General features: G+C 41.2%; 1 pseudogene; it reads left to right on the top strand.

The window, feature by feature from the left end:
- Positions 1 to 1,369: 1,369 nt before the first annotated feature.
- LOC127677241 (FAD-linked sulfhydryl oxidase ALR-like) overlaps positions 1,370 to 18,381 on the top strand; it is a 38,750-nt pseudogene continuing 21,738 nt past the window's right edge.

The raw sequence follows: 18,381 nt of genomic DNA, 5'->3' as shown, positions 1-18,381 counted from the left end.
AGTGAAAGAAGGAATATGTAAAGAATACATACAGGAAAAAAGAATGCCCTTGGTGTGGTTTTGGGGTGTGACTGGCCACCCCACAAATCCAGGTAGGAGACTGTCACTCAGATAATGGTCATTCCAGGAGAAAGAGATGACCTGTGGCTAGTATAGGACTAGGAGTGTCCTAACACTTGACCTGTCCAGGGGTTAGACAGATGTTCATTACACCACTACTTATTAGACTATGCACTGTGTTCCACACACTTGTCTGGAAGGCTCTCTCTCTCTCTCTCAATCTCTCTCTCTCTCTCTCTCTCTCTCTCTCTCTCTCTCTCTAAAATAAGAAGACCACAAGACTAGGATGGGGGGAACTAAATGTGTACATTTTAATGTCCTAATTACAATGCTTCTTGTCCAAAGACTCCAGTTGGGTCCCTTCCCCCTCCTTTCCAGTAACCCTTTCTACCCTGTTCCATGCCCTGGGGTCTCTCTTGGGACTGTTTTCTGATGCACAGTAAGGTCACTTCTTCACAAATTGCAGGCCTGACTTGATGGAGAGTATGGGAATGTACACACCACCTCACACTAGTACTGCAGTAGGAGGATCCATTGTTGGAACTGTCAGGGTACCTCCCATCCCACTCTCCAAAGAATGAGAGGTCTATGTCTGGAACTGTTTTGTTCATTCAGGATGCAGATGCCAAACCCCTTCTTCCTCTACCTGAGCACATTCCATGAAGGACAGCCTGACAGGAAATAGTCCCACAGTGTTCTAAGTGATGTACAAGTCTTCACTCTCATTTGGAGTACAAGATAGAATCTCTGTCCAAAAGGACATCTTGGAGAACCGTATCTTACAGAAAATCTTTATTCTTAAACCTCTTTGGGAGTACTTATAAGAGAAATATGTTTGCCAATAAAGTCTAAGGTATTCCCCCAAACCAATCCACTAAGGCAACAAGAATCATCAGGCTGGCTGATAAGTGTGCCTAAAAACAAATCTCACACATACTGTAAACCTGATTTATTATCCTTTCTAAGCCTAGCAGGGTTCCACACTGCTACTTCCTCTACGGGCTGCTTGGACCACTATGCTGTGTGCTGATACTGCCCCATAAAGAGACATCTTTGCCGAAGATAAGCAGACAGTTCACACAGTGCACAAATGCCAGCTGTGGTTCTAACCTATTCTGTTTCCTTGGATTTCAAATCATCACCTTTGATCTTAATTCTAGTCCTCTATAGTAACCATAGTAACTTCTTTCAATTGCTCCTGGCTGTTGCATAAAGGAGATGTCGGGTTAATCTCTTAAGCCCTATCTGAAATGTCACATTGGTCTGGGTGGCAACTTCAGAAAAAGTCAGAAGCTGCTCTCCAGAGCACATGGTAGCTGTCAGACCTACTTGTGATGATGATGATGATGATGATGATGATGATGATGATGTAAGGTCTGAGCAGACTTTTCCCAGGTGTGCAAGCATCTCGCCTTGCCACAATTCCTCCTCAGGCCACTCTTAACTATTTTAACACCACTGTACTTGTCCTGAAAATATATTTTCTAAGCCTGTCTCACTAACCTGTGTCTTCTGCCCCCCTCTCACATCATACTCTGTGTCATGCATCATTTCTGATCACGGCCTAACTTTCAAGTGACCAGCTCCTACTGTATTCTCAGGGATATGGTTTCTCCTTATGCTTTCTACTCAATCCCAGCCCATCACACCCTGGCCACCCCAGCCCACAAGGTCTCTCCCAGCAGTAAGGCTGCAAGTCTCTGTCCCTCTGTCTTTCTAAGCATGCCATAAGATTTTCATTAGATTATCATTTTGTATTGTTTTTATACCAACTGTGACAAGTTTGCCAGTCCTTGTAATGAGTGTCGGGTGTTAGTTATTTTCAACCTCAAATCACAACATTCAACCCAGGAATGGTTTTTCCTCCTTATTTTACTGACCTGATCTGCCTGCTGCCTTAATCCTGCCCATCCAAATCAGAAAAGAACAGGATTCCTGGATTCCTTTCCCTTGGAATTTTTCTCATTAGCCCATCATTTTCCAAATCTCTAACAGCACTTTACTGCTGGGTTTAGATGAAGAGAATACCCTTTACTTTCTTATTCCCCATTCTCATTTCTTAGAGATCCCTACGGAAAATGTTATCAGTGAGTGTGTTAGTGGGAATATGAATGTGCAAGTAAGTAAGTGTGTGTGTGTGTGTGTGTGTGTGTGTGTGTGTGTGTGTGTGTGTGTGGTGTGTTCCTGAGACTCTCATACCTCGTGGAACGCCAAGGCTTTTTCTTCTTGGTTCACTGAGAGCATCACAGAAGCCTCTCCTCTCAGAATCATTTTTGATGCTAATTCTATTGAATACTCCTCCCTCAGTCCCTTCTTGCACCACACTGTCAACTGTCCTTTGAAATCCACCTATAGCTGACTCATCTTCAATATTTAGTTAAAATTCCATTCCAATACCAAGCACTGAGACCAGGAGCTACAGATTTGAATTCAAATTTAACAAGCCAAAATATGGCTCCTTTCCAAAGCAGGTATGCTGGCTACATTTCAAGTATCCTGTAGTACCCATGGCTAGTGACTTATCATATAAGACAGTGCAGAATTACATATTCAACAACATTTTTAAAGATGAAAACAGAGAGATGACTTAGAAGGCAAAGTTGATTGCCACCAAACTTAACAGTCTGAGTTTGGTGCCTGGCACTTCCATAGTAGAAGGAGAGAACTGACCCCCACAAGTTATCTTCCGACCTCTACACAGGCACTGTGGCACACACATACACACAAATAATAATGTAACTAACTTTGTTTAAAAAAGGAGATAGAATGTTTCCAACATCACAGAAATTGTTTTGGATAACATCGGCATGAATGAAGCAGGAAAGAGAATAAGGAAACAGCAACAAAGTTGTATTGATCCAGCAAAGACCGCAGAAATCATTTCCGCACTCTTAGGAATGTGTGTACCTAAAGTCCTCAGAGAAGCAGGGTGGGTCTTTTTTCCCTTCTACCACTTTCGAGGAGATTCTTCCTTCCACCTTCTGTGTAATCTACTTGGAACCATCGCAGTCCACATGGCAAGAAGCCTTCCCTAGAGTCTGAGACCTGTCTATAGAACCCCTCGCCTACAGACAGCAGCTGGCTGAGTCACCCCAAGACCTGTGCATCTTTGAGCATGTTGATGATTTTAAACCAGCTGCTGCACATCTGGTTACACATTACCTCACAGGTATTTTTAATACATGAGCCAGGAGTGAGCATCTCATCACAGTCCTCGGTTTATAAATAAAATAATCAGTGCCCTACACTGCAGGTATTAAAAAGTACTGTAAGAGGGAATCATGGAGTAAAGGCAGGACAACAAAGAAGGAATCCCATATGCTGTATCACGTTGGCTCTTAGTGTGTTGGACTTGAGAATTTGTTTGCTTGGGTTTGTGTGATGCTGGTGTTGTTTGAAAGTCCATAGTCTCTATCAATCTGTCTTGTCTGTCTGTCTATCTGTCTATCTCCTGTTAACGAAAATGAAAGCTAACTTTCCTACACAAACTAAAATCTTTGCAATTTATATTTAACTTGCAATTTATATTTAACTGCTTACTGCTCAGCCTTCACCTGGTTTCCTGTCTCCAGTCATGCCGTCACCAACTTCGAGATCCTTCCTCTCATCTGATGCGTAGAAGAAATTGCCTGTATAATTTATAGCAATATAGAACTCTGAGAGAAAATAGGTCATGGCCCCCTGCCATCATTCATAATGTTTAATTCACATGACTCCAAGCATTAAGCAAAGCCCCAAATCATTCCTAGCGTTACTAAATGGATCCAATGCCAGCTTAATATGATCCCTGTAAATGCAACGGCAAATCTTTCATCTTGATCCTGCTACAAAAACAGTAAATCATGTGAATGATCAGGAATGTGTGCTCACTTCTAATAATAGCACTTAAACAGATGGGGCCACCTTACAACCATTACAATTGCCATTTCACCACTAGAAACCCACCAAGGCTCACCACGGTTCACTTTCATGCAAGCATGGCCTCTTGCCTCTATCCGTCCTCTCTACCTGTATCCATCCATTCGTTCCTGGGGAGATGGCTCAGGATAGCGTGCTGCTATGCTCGCTCAAGTTCAGATCCCCAGCAACCACATAAAAGGCCAGTGTGGAGGGGTGCCTGTAACAACGACAATGCTGACAGGGCAAGACTGAGGCCAGCAGACCCCAGGGCCTCCCTGACCAGCCAGTCTGACTGAATCTGTGAAGTCCAGGTTCACTGGAAGACCATGTATCAAATAATGCCATAGAAAATGTGGAAAAAATTAGCACAGAAAATTTCCGATGTCAGCCATGTACTTCCATATGTGCCCACATGGGTGAAGATACCTGCTGACTTGAACACTCACACATGCACATACACATACACATACACATACATACCCTCACAGTCTGGTACCACTCACACTCAAGAGCACTCATGTACACACACACACCACCACCACCACCACCACCACCACCACCACCACCACCACCACCACCACCACTACTACATTCTTCTTACCCATTTAGCTCTAGAAAAGAAAATGGTATCTACTCATCCACTTGCATGCAACCTTGCTCAGCAATCTCCCACCTGATTACCCAGGAGTTCTGACCATCTCTTCAAAATTATGTCTCAGTATTCCAAGAATAGAAAACCTTTGCCTTCTCAAAACAAAAACGAAAACACCAGTAGTTGCATCCTATAACAGGACATGTTAACAGACTCTCATACCTCAAGTCCCAGCAGCCAGATAAGTCACTTTAAATGCCATTCACAGGGAAGCCCCTGCTGAAAAGCAATCACAACTTCAGGATTCCAGTCACTTATGCTGGTAATTGCTAGAGTTTCCGCGCCCTGCAGACCCGTCACTGCAGCCTTTATTTTTAAGGGCACTCTGACAGTTCCTTGAGCAACAAACACTGGCAAATGCTACAGAGACATGCACAGCTTGGCTATCAAAACAACCTCTACCTCCACTAGGTTCCTAATAGGATGGATCAAAAAAAAATGTGTTTTTAAGAATGATCTGATTGGGAGTTTGATGAGAGAGGAAGCGCCGTCTCTGTCTCTTGCCTGTGTGTCCCTCAGTTTGAACACCGTATGTTACAGGAAAACTGAGCTCATTGGTATATCGGCACCTTCTCCGTCACACGCATCTGGACTTGTTATGTCTGAAAATTGGAAAATGAAAGTGCAGTCACGAACCATGCAAAACCCAGGAGTGGGAAATGCCGTGCCCGTTTATCATTCTCAGTGAAAAAAATTGTCTAGGCAGCTTCCTCAAAAGAATGAATGAAAGGCCGAACCAAGAGCTAATAATGTACCAGGGCTCCAGCTTAAGGCTTCAACTCTTCCCAGCCTCTGCATGGCTGCAATGCTTCTCTACATTTTGATTAGAGAAGGGAAGATTCCAGAAGAGATGTGAACTGCATGCCCAGGATTTGCTCTCATAAGCCAAAAATCATACCTCTGCCAAAGCAGGCCAAGGTTGCATTGGCAGGGTGTCCAGCTGGGCTGAAGCCTGTGACAAACAGTATGCTGAAGACTGGGTGTTTCCAAGAATGCTGAGCCGCTCACCTCATGCCCACCTTTCTTCAGTTGATAAGTAAAGCACAAGCGTCCAGAACATACAGAAATGCAGCCCCAGCCTCCTCCAACAGCCAACTAGAAAAGCAAACAACCTCACAACCAACTTGTCCTGGCATTGGCCTTAATTTTCTCCCTGATCTGGTCCCAGAAGATGTGCCTAAAATGACACATCCAGCATTTGTCCTTAAACTGGTTCCCTGAGAACTTCAATACCTGGCATGCACTCACCTCTCTGTGCTAACCCTGTACTGCTTGCTCGTTTACTGAATAAAACATCCCAAACCATCCCGGAGACTAATCTTGATTCCGTGTTTTCTACCTTTTAAAAATTCCATCATATGAGAGTGCTCATATTTTTTAATGTGACATAAAGATATCACCAGGGAAAACCCAAGACGTGGGTTTTAACAAGTGTCTGTAAGTGGCAAAGGCAGGAGTCAGCTGTGTCCCCTCCCCCAGGCTCTGTGGGTCACTCTGGAATACCACGGTCCACCTTCCTCTAGCAGCCCTGCCCTGAGATACTGTCTCCGTTCAGGAAAACAGGCAGAGAAGTGAAGAATTCCCATTTGGAAGTACTCATAACTGTGAACAAGAGACAGTCTAATGCAGTTCACTCTGAGGGTAAGGGCTGAAGTACAGAATATTCACTTGGGTCTGAAATCCAGTTCTGAGGTGTCCCTTACTACCTCTGTTACTCTCCAGCAAGAACTAAACCTTAAAGTCCCAGGAAATAGCAATGTGTGGTCCCAAAGTTCTAGAAAATGAAGATGCCCTTTTAAAGGGGTGCGTTGAAGTGTGGAATCCCGACATAATGTGTGTTCCACTCACTCAGCTCAGAGCTCTCACGGCACCTGCCACCTTTAAAATCCCAAGGGGAAGGACCAACACTTCAGGCTTAGGAACGCAGGGGTCAACAGAGACTAAGTAAAATCACCAGTTCTCCCAGGTCCAAGTAAAACATATTTAAATACAAGACACTGCACATGAGAGGACATGGCTCAGATACTTCCCAAACACAGACTCAGTTCTGCAATCAAAGACTAGTAAACTTATCAAGAGTGTTACGAGCTACTTGGTGGCCGAGAGTATAGAATGGAATAATAACTGCGTGCTTGTATTAAGAAAATCAACTAGGGGTGTAGAGATGGTTTGTTAGTTAAAGGGCACTGGCTGCTCTTCCAGAGGACTCAGGTTTGATTGCCAGAACCCACGTAACAACTCACAGCATCTGGAACTCAGTCCCAGGACATCCACTGTCCTCTTGCAGGCATCTACAATCAATGCATATATGGGCTGCACAGGTATACATGCAGGCAAAAGGTCAACACATATTAAAGAAAATGTTTTTTAAAAAAGGAAACATCAATCCCTTGGAAAAAAAAGTTATTTCTTGAAGCTTAAGTATCTGTAACTTGGAATTTGGTGGCAATGCCACCTGGAAGAAGAAAGAGGTAGAGGGGATCTTCCCATAATACAACGTGTTGAGCATCATATTCAGCGTATTCACCGTCTTCAGTGATACAATGTGTCCTTTTAGACAGAAAATGGGGAAGTGTGAGACCAGTGACTGCTTCCTCTCAGTAGACCCTTTCTCGTGCTGTGTCTCAGAACAATACTATTGGAAGTGTTTGTCTCCAAGTGAGAGCTGTTGGCAAATCGAGCATCATGATACTGATACATTAGAAAAATATAGGCATAGCCTTGGTTCAGGTGTGTATCTGATGCAAGACATGCCAACTTACTATAATATGTTTATCAGATATTAATAGAACTCATAAAATTCATCTCAGCCTTACCCTGGGCTTGTGCTGCAAGGCCTTTCAACCAAACAGTTCCTCCATGAAAGGTTTCCTTCAGGCCTTGAGTAGTAGTGTCCTTGTTCTCTGACCACCAGTAGCTATTATCAGTTGTACCAACCCAAAATGTCCATAGTCATTGCCTAGTGTTCTCCTAAAATCTTTCCTGGATGATAACCAGGAAGAAGTCTTTTTTTTAAGGAAGAGGTGACTCTAACACACATGAAGAAACCTATGCATTGGCACACCTATGACACCCCAAACAAAGTAGACAACATCAGCCTGAAGATATTCCAGAAGGGCCAATATTCCAGAATAACTATTGTCTTCAGCAAAGGATTAAGGCAAAGAGAACAGACAGGCAGAGGGCAGTCACTGTGAAGGTGGTGTTTAAAGGATAATAACATAGGCTCACACTCATGCCTGGATTCATTCTCATTGTTCGCTATCCCTGTGGCTATCTTTGAATGAAATGCAGTCTTGAGCCCAGAGAACAACAGCCTACATGAGTAAGTCATGTTAAACATGTCCAACAATAGCCCATAGCCCATAGTAGTGTGTGATGTTCAGAGGTACAAGGTGTGTACCAGAGTACACTGTGGGACATAGGCCCTGAACAATGTGGGGAAGGTTCCCAGTAATGCCCAAGCTTGATAGTAATTCCAGACAAAGAAGAAATGGTTCATTTTTTTTCCTATTGCCAAAATGTACAGTGCTATAGATAGGTTCAATGCTATAGGTGGGTTCAATGCCACAGGAATCTTTCGCATGAAGCATTTGAAGCCCCACGATCTGGGCCCAGTGCTGCCCTCAGTTCCCCTACATTACTTTCTCTAGACCTCAGCCTTTCTATCTCTACAATGAGAAGGTTAGACATGTGGCTGCTAGGACCTTTCCAGCTGCCCTATGACTCTGAGTATCTTCACTGACTTCAGATGATTGCATTTCGTGTAATAAGTGGTGTGAGATTCCCTCAATTCTGAGCCTCATTTCCCATCCTATGATGTATTTAAGCCCAGAATGTCTTATGTAAAATTATATCTCCAAGTTTGTAATAGCTTTGGCTTGAAATAGACATTCTGCCATAAAGATCACTACAAATTTATAAAGCAAAACTCAAAACATTAAAGAGCCCATAAATGCTTTAAAATTAATTTGTTCTTGAATGTGTCTGTGAATGAATGGGCTTGACATAAGCTTTTCAATTTTTCGCTCCATTTCAAAGAGCACACAAGTACAAACTATAAATCAACCTATGTGGTTGTTGATGTGGCCACTGAAAAGAAAAGGCAGGATGGAGAGAGAGAAAGAGGTAATGAACCGGACGCACAAGATTTAGGAGCTTGAAAAGCCAAGTGCCCCAACTTGTGACTTGTCTCATCTTCTTTGAATTATTCTAGTTATGTGACTCAGATGGCATGTAGTTTATCCACTTCTAGCAGACATATATGGATCTGAGAGAGGAAGGAAAAAGAGGGAGGGAGACAGACAGACAGACAGACAGACAGACACAAAGAGAATTATCATTGGGGGGACTTGGGACAGTAGTCAGAGGAATACAATTAATGTCTTAACTTCTTTACTCAAGATGACTTTGGGCCATCAGCAACAGTGAGCCAACAGATTGAGACCATGTTTGGACAGCAAGAGTGTCTGCAAAGAACTGATAATTTGTCATCACACATCAGCTGCTCTCAAAAAGAGAAGTGGATGGAAAGATCTTGGACTTGATATGAATGACCCAGGATCAAATCTCCAATTTTCCACTTTTTGTTCGGTGGTCCCAAACAAGTTATTTGACCCATTAGAAGCTGCTAAGACATGTAATCCGAAATTTCTGATTAAATAAAATAGCATGTGTGATTCAGTATTGAATCAGCTGTGTATAACAGAAACGTCCAATAACATAGTAGAGATTGGTTTTTATTCATATAATGTGAAATCTAGCAAGAGAGGTTCAGCAGAAGACCCCACGGTACCAGGAATGCCTCAGTTTCCTTCAGGATTTTGCTGAACTGCTTTAGTGTCTAGCCATCGCCCTCAAGATCCCTTCGTCATCTTAAAATGGGAAACAAATAAAATAACATTATCATTTCAGACAGAAAGAAAGGGAAAGGCAAAAGAAAGCCTGCATCTTAACGGCGTGAGACCCCTTTAAAGAGTTTTTCTGGATGTCCCACATCCCAACAATCTTATATTTATATCTATTTGGTCATACCTATCAAAGGGATCTGGAAAAGTTAAGACTGTTCACAGTCGCTAGAGCTAAGTTGGGTGGTCTGGCTAGGGAACTGAACTGCCTTCATCTGTCAGAGAAGGGGTACATGCTCTCCACGACATCACAGAAATGCCTGCCATACAGCAGCCCACCTCCAGTCCCTCTCCTGGACTCTTAGCTGTGTGAAAGCTAATGATATAAGCACTGTGTGGAAACTTCCAGCCGCTCCTTCCCTTCTTCCTGCTTTCCTCTCTTGCTGTTCCAATGCCTATCAGGGACAAGGAAACTATCAGAGTAAAATAGGTTTGAAACACAGTGAAACTCAGAAATCAGAATTGTCCTTTGTTACATTTAGCTCCAGTGAAAAGAGCTTGATACAGAAGCTAGACTTGACTGTTGGAAAGACTGAAGAGTTAAACACACTTAGATAGTTGTCACCAACACGCTATGCTAAAAAAAAAAAAAAAAAAAGGCTAAGGTTGCTTATGTTGGCCATCACTCAATAAGGGCATGTTAATTGCCATAACACAGCACCATCCATTGAATGTAAAGAAAAGAAGCAACTACAAAAGGCCACATTTTGGTGATGAGGACATACTCTGAGACTTAATTTATAGAGTTTGAGTAAAAAGATTGAAGGAAATGGGTCACACAGAGAGATCATTCTGTCTGAATGTAATAGTCTAAAATAAAGCATGTTTAACTAATGGAATGAGTCCTAATGAATTTTCCTATGTTATTTACTGTATATGGTTGCACCCACCTCACACAGTTCTTTCCCTCCTGTAGCCCACCATTTTGCTTTTGGATCTTTATGCTCAGTGCTTCTTGGTAAAAAGCTCAAACCAGATAGTAGGGATAACTAAGTCAGCAAGCTCTCTGGACTCCCAGCCTCTGCTGCCTGACAAATATCCCATAGCATTTACTTTCTGTAATTACTTATTTATGACTGAGGTCTGCCTGTACAGGGTGGGACCAAGATAGCAAGATAAGAAACAAACACTTGTACAAGGAAAAGATAAACAGAGTGAAATCTTAGGACCAAAGGTAGGCACACAGGCCACCACCATTCCACTGACTTGACAATTAACCAAAATGTACATGGTCCATTCAGCAGGCCATGCCTGGCCCAACATGCAGACAGGACAGCTTAATCCCAAAGAAAAATCAGATAGAGCATGTGCAAGGGATTCCTGTGTCGGAACTCTAGTGCTGGAAGGTGTGTTCATTTCTACTGATGTTTTCAAGTCACAGAATGCCCCTGTAGCCTTGGAAAGATAGAAATAGATACCTTTTAATTTGATTCCAATAGGAGATACTTATAGCCTAATTTGTATCCTTCCATATTCATTAAACATTTAGGATTTGCATTTTCTCTCAGCCATTTGACCTACCTTGTATTTTCACTATCACAGCTCTCATTATGATTTTATATAGCAGTTAACACTATAGTCTCTCAAGCCAAATAAACTAAGTTCAAAGCCTGGCTCTTCAATTTACTATCTATATGTACTTGGGCGCTTAACCATTTAAACTTCAGTTTACTGATTCTCACTAACAGGAATGAGAACCGGGCCTGCCTAGCTCCTTGAAATAAGCTGACACTTATTAAGTGTTGTCTAATTTACGCATTTTCTATGTTCTGTATCAGTAAATGAATTTCCCCCTGGTGCCCCCACACATTGCTTTAGGCAACACCTAGAGCTTGAGAGTCTAATAGACATGAACAGCACCAGCAAGAAAGTAAGCACAGTCTACCTATGATCGTGAAGTGGCACTCCACTCCACTCATGAGTTCATTCATTCAGGTCAATTCAGCAAATACTAAACACCTACTGTGTGCTATAGATGGTTCTAGAAAATGAGGAGAAAGTTCTGAACCAAATAAACAAAAGTCTTGTTCCACTGAAGTTTGTTGTCTAATGAGAAAGGCAGACAATAAAAACGTTTCAGGGAGGCTGGATAGTTCAGCAGTCAGGAGCACTGGCTGTGCTTCCAGAGGGTCCTAGTTCAATTCCTACAACTCACATGGCAGCTCACAACTGTTTGTCACTCCAGTTCTGTGGGATCTGATACTCTCACACAGACATACATGCAGGTAAAACACCAAAGCATGTAAAATTAAACGTGAAATAAAATAAAATAAAGCCAGGCAGTGGTGGATTCCCAGCACTGGGAAGGCAGAGGATCTCTGAGTTCAAGGCTAGCCTGGTAAAAGTTCTAGGATAATCAGGGCTACACAGAACCCAGTAGTGGGGGTGAGGGAAAATAGTTACAAGGCAAGAACATCTAATAGAGTAAAAAGATCTGTGCAGAGATTTTAAAGGAGGTGATATGCTAGACAGCAGCCAAGTAACTGCCCTGGGTTATGTTCAAAGAAGGCCTTTGAGGTGGCTTCCTTCATCTACAGTGTTGAGAAACTGGCTTGACATCAGATGGAAGGAATTCCCAGCAGAGGGAAGAGCAAGTGCAGCAACCAATGATCTGTCAATTGATGATAGATAAGGAGCAGGAAGGTCAAAGGACAGCTTGACTGAAGATAGTAATGTGTAGGAGGGAGAGGAGTGTGGAATGCAGCCAGAGAGTCAAAGGATAGAAATCTACTCCTCAGGATAAATTAAAATTGTAATAATTCTAATATTTAGGTTCTGAAAATATAATTAGAAATAACCCCACAGTTCTATAATAGTAAGATAAACAAGCATCTCTCCCAATATTTCAGTGATGAAGATTTCTGTTCTCTGAGAGAATGTTCACTGTGTACTTAATGAACACCCAGTGTGTAATCAGGCTCTGACCTCAGCTCTTCAAAGAGTTGGTTGTGTTTAAAGTTTGGGAATATACTTCAGCTCTGCCAGTCTCCTCATCTCTGCAGAAAAGAACTTAAATAGTATGGATCACTCTCAACCATTATTCCTAGTTGTCATTTATCATCACTCTGATTTCTTGGTAGTCCATGTTTGTAGGATGCCAGGGCTAGACAGAGACATCTGGTCTACCCCAGAGCTAATCAAACCACACAGGGATTAATGTACACCTTTGGTTTCCTGTAGCCATGAAACTTTATTGCCAGTCAAATAAGTCCTTGATGCAATGAGGAGTCTGGATTATTTTTTATGTTGGGGATCAAACCCAGGTTCTCATGGCTGCTAAGTAACTGAACTACATTCCCAGTCCCAAAATCTCTTCAGTTATTCTGTAGTCATTAAAATTGACTGTATTTTACTATGCAGTTTATATCAATTATTCCTCATAATATTTATATCCCAGTTTAATACAAGAAACTGAACCTTACCAATAATAAATAATTTGACTGAGGACACCCAGAAAAAAAAATACCAAATTTAAATTGAGGCTGACTACAAAGTCCATATAAGATTTTAGCTGTCACACTCTGAAACATGTATCATAGTATTTGACAGACATTGTTTGAAACTAAGCAAGTGATATTTTTTTGACACAGTGTCTCACTATGTCACCCAAGCTCACCTAGAATTAACTATATAGACAGATTTAGCCTTAAACTCACAGAAATTCACCTGTAGCTCCTTTCCACGTGCTGAGGTTAAAGGTATGCACTACCATGCCTAGCTATGTGAGTAATATTTTTTATATAAAAAATTTTACTATATGACCCAAGCTAATTTTAAAATCATGGTCTTTCTGCTTCTAAATAAGTGATTTTTTGAATAAATGAATGTTTACTCCTAACTTGCCTTCAGTCCTTACCACACTGCTTTGGAGAAGCCATGTAGTCTTACAAACTAGAAGTTTTACCCACTCTAACAACATAATATGGGACCGCTCTTAAAACCAATCCAAGAAATCAAAGCTTAACCTATTTAAGGTATTAAGTACTTAACCTACATAAATAGCCCTTGTCTTTCTGTAATTAGCCATCTTTAAGTTCTTAGCTAAAGGAGGAGAGAGGCTATGTATAGTCTCCATGAGAGGAGCCTTTTCAATCTACATAAAAGTTCCTCACACCACACCTTCATTGTCCAAGGAACCAAATCTAGGGAGGGGAGGATATCTAGTTTGGCAAAGTCCTAACCACGCACACACACACACACACACACACACACACCTCTATTGAAAAAAAAATCCTCTGTTTTAGTGCATATCAGTTTATCTCTTTATTTAAATAAACGCTGATCTCCTGGGCTCTCAATTAAAGGATAAAGTTCCTTGGGGCTGACTGGGCCATAAAGATACCCAGAATCCTAAGCATGGCTCTTGAAATAATTATCTTCTGCATTTTATAGATTAGTTGTGCCCAAAGCAGACTGACATATTCTTATTTCACTGCCCCTTATTCAGAACTCAATTTATAAGAATGGTGTTTAGGTTACACTCTGGTTTTATTAAAGTGTAATCATTGTCTTAGAGCAGCACTGCCTGCAGATAATGATGAAAATCTTCCATATCTAGTCTGCCTAATGTCATGCTCTAGTCACACGAGACCCTTGAGAAAAATGACATGTGTCTAGAGAAACGTAGGAACTGAAATTCAAATACACACATATGGCTAATGCCTAGAACATTGGAAAGCACACATATGCAGAAACACCCTTTCATGTTTTTAACCAAAATCATATAGTCCATTATCTTTTTATAAAAATTACTTTTAAAAACAGCCAAGAAGAAATTCCAACACACTTGTAGTTCCACCAGGGGATACATTCTGAAAGCAGAAGAGAATTCTGACCTGAGTGTAGATAAGAGCAGTTAGGCAGGGAGGGGATACTCCCTCGGGGAGCTCCCTGCAAGTTCCTAGTCAGCTGTGAGACATAGAACAGAGAGAGACTGTCAAGGAGAAAGAAATATCCCCTCAGAGAAAAGTCTACATGTGGTTTTAGTCTACATGTCCCAGAGAGAGGACAGGGTAGCAGTGTTAAATTGGTGATATTGTAAAACAGGGACTTTAACTAACCTCTGAGCCTGGTGAGATGTTTCAGGTGCATCTTAAGTGACAGAACGTCATTCCCAAAACCCAGAGGGTCGTTCATGCCACCTATATGATAGAGTCACTATCCAGATTCTTGTATTTTATAAGCTAGTATTTTCATTGAAAACGTGACTCCATAAAAGCAGGCTTACACTGAATTTTTATTGTCCGTTAAATGTTATGAGAATTACAAAGTAACCCAAGATTTGGAGTGGGATGGTGGCTGCAAATACAAGCCAACATGATGGCTCAGCATATAAAAGGACTAAGGACTTGCTACCAAACCTCACAACCTGACTTCCATCTCAAAAGGAGAAACAACTCCAGCAAGTTGTGCTCTGATCCTTACACACGTGTCATGACACAGGCATCCTCAAACACACTCACATATAGACAGACAGACAGATAAATATGATTTTCATCTTCTTTATTTAAAAAAGATTTTATACAGTATATTTTGATCATGTTTTTCCCTAAACTTCTTCTGGATTTATTTTGTGTTTACAAGTATTTTGCCTGCATCTATGGCTGTGTAGCATATGTATGCCTGATGCCCGCAGAGGTCAGAAGAAGGTGTTAAACCTCCTGGAACTGGAGTTACAGATATTTATAAGCCACTTTATAGGTGCTAAGAATCTAACCCAGGTCCTCTGGAAGAGCAACAAGTGCTCTCAACTATCTGCCCATAAATGTAAATGTTTAGCATAAGCCTTTAAATATACAGGAAATAGGCTCCATTATAAAAAAAACTTGAGCTAAGCAAATGCATCCCATATAAGAGAGGCATCCATTAAAAGGGTGTAGGTGGAAAACAATGCATGCCAAGGGGGAAGACCTTCACAGACAAAAGAAGACTACAGAAATACATTCAAGCAAGGCTAGTGTTCTTGGATTTAATTCAAGGATGTTCTCAGGAGGGATCTTGGTGCAATAAGAATGTTTCTTTGGTTTGCTTTACCAATTATAAGAATGAAATGTAAGTTTTTTTTCAATGAAAATTCTCAGTTGAAAGTCATGTAGAGAACAAGACTTCAGATTTCTAAAGTAAATGCTTTTCAAATACAAGTTAACTTGCTAAAGGACTGTAAAGGAGTCTGCATTTTGTTTGAATTTCAAGTGTGGTGATCTCAGTGGAGGGAACACCACACATTTTATTTGTTGGAGGGGTTGTTTTCTAATTTTACTCTTAGCTTCCTTACAGAGATTCAACCTCTGTAATCTCAGAGGCCAAGCTGTGTGTGTCACTCATACCACACAAGTTGAGGAGCCTTAGTGTAAATATCTCAAGCCCTCCCAAAATCCAACACTTATGAGCATCAACTTACAAAAAGTGGAAAATTCCAGACCTGACTTCATGAGATGAGTCACAATCTAAACAGGCAAACAAAAACTGTTGTGGCAAATTACCTTGGGTTATGTGTATGTAAAAAAAGAAATGAATTTTGTATTTAGAATTAAATTCCATATCCCAAGAGATCTCATTATGTAATGGAAATATTTCAAAATACAAAAATAGTAGTCCCAGGGGTCTAGAGAGATGGCTCAGCAGTTAAGAGCACTTGTGCTCTTCCATAGGTCTTTAGTTCAATTCCCAGCAACCACATGGTGCTTCACAACCATCTATAAAGAGACCTGGTACCCCCTACTGGTGTGTCTCAAGACAGCTACAATATTCTCATATATACATAATAATTCCTAATTTTAAAAAAATTACTAGTCCCAAGAATTTATGATATGGATATCCAACCCAGTTATTGATATGCATCGTTGATTTAAATGTTCTTCTACTGAAAATGAGAAAAATTATGACAAAGAATCTTAGGTCCTATAGTAAGAAGTCTACCACTACCTCTATCCCCAGAAGGGTGTGTCTACACAGAACTTCTGTTTCCCACTCTATAAAATGAAGTGAGGAGACTGCATAATTGATAATCAAGGTCTTGTCAAACTGTGGGTAGGTCTCTTTGATTCCAACACTGAATTATAGCACCACTCTGTATTTCTTCCCCGAGGAACCACTCAGCTGAAAATAAGTTTCACAAGGACTTTATTTCACGTCTGTTCCTTTCATGGCTCCTTTCCACCCGTAAACACTGAAGGCTGGGAGGCAAGGCATTTGAAAGAAACCAATCAGTCAACAGCCAGCTTTCCACCTATTACCTACTACCTCCTAAGAAGTAGAAAATTAAACCATAGAACCCAAACTCCCAGAGCATACAAATAAAATAAAAAATAAAGAATTAAAATGCTCAGAGAGAGATTTAGGTAGTTTTTCTAAAGTTTCAAAAACATAGGACGGCTGCTCACTCAAGCTGGTGTTAAATCAATGGAAACATAACAACTGTCTTTCAAATACCTTGGGTACTATAACCTATGCCATTTAATAAGTAGTATTTCAGCCTGTTAATTGATCCACAACAGTAAGGGTAATTATGTTTAGTGAATCATTTGAATAGAAAAATGTCTACATCTCAGGTAATAACAAGAAAACCTGCCTTTGGTGGGAACAAACAAACAAAAACCACCATCTCCCATCTTCCATCCTTTGGAAAGACACACAAAAGCTATGCACCATTGCCTTTGTCTTAACTGGAATGTAGGCATCTTTGAGTTCAGAAATGTCTGTGTCTAACCTTATCCAATTATAGAAATAAAAGATATCTTTTTTCAGAGAGAATTCTCAGAGGTCTATAGTTTGAGGAATCACTTTCAAAGCACAGAGGGGGATAGAAGAAGTTTATTCTGAGACCTGAACAGGTTTTCCTGTTATTATCTGACAGGTAGGCCTTCTTGCTATTCAAAGGATACACTAAACATGATAATTACCCTTACTGTTGTGGATCAAATAACAGCCTGAAATCCTATTTATTAAATGACATCATTTGTAGTACCCAAGACATTTAAAAGACAGGTTTTTAGACTTTAGACCATAACTAAAGCAGAACCTTCCTCAGTGTCCCTCAGTGTACATTCAGCGAAAGATTGAATCTAATCAACTTGCTCTCGTTTCTCAGGAGCATGTGGAAGACGTTGCACCTTCCTTGCACCTCTCCTTGTGAATGAGACCAACACTGACAATAACCAGTGTTTTTTTTTTCCCCTTTAAATTAATAGCGGGGATCAAATCTAGAACCTTCCATGTGCTTTCTAAGCACTGAACTACATCCCCAGTCCTCTCTGAGGTCTAATATACATTGCATGTTACGCATGTGTGCCGATGGACCTCTGTACAGCTGTCCCTAAGCTCCTAGAGGTCTCCTTTCCCACACGTATCTTCCTGTGTGCGAACCGTTCATGGTTCTTTCTTCTCTGCCTCTTCCATGAATCTCACTGACCACTAGCTCAGTGTACTTTCCAGCTGCCTCTGCCTATCAGTGCTAACATCAAAGGGAAAGGATATTTAATAATCCCTGTATCAACCAACCTGATGTCCTATTATAATCAAAAAGTAGGAAATAGGGTGTCTCATAGTCCCAGATAAGAACTACACTTACTTGATGAGATCCTCATGTTCCTTCTCTTTGCTACCATTAGATCACAGGAAAAAGTCTCACGGTTCCTGACAGCAGACAAAGCAGGAGTGGAGAGAAGAAAGGGCAGGAGGGCTTCATCTATCATCCAGCACAGGCAGAGGAATTGCTCCCTGATCTGCCCTTCCGACATTTACTCTGCCTCTTCCCTCATCTCCCCATGCTCCTTCCTTCTGCACCATAAGTGCTTCATCTTCCCTACACTGTACCTTCACTGAGGGCTAATAGTGATTGTTAACTGTTCCCTCTTGATACCA

The sequence above is a fragment of the Apodemus sylvaticus genome, chromosome 2, assembly GCF_947179515.1.
Source record: "Apodemus sylvaticus chromosome 2, mApoSyl1.1, whole genome shotgun sequence".
In the NCBI taxonomy this organism is placed as follows: domain Eukaryota; kingdom Metazoa; phylum Chordata; class Mammalia; order Rodentia; family Muridae; genus Apodemus; species Apodemus sylvaticus.
Note: the sequence above shows the minus strand (reverse complement) of the source record. Positions and strands in the feature narration are given on the sequence as shown.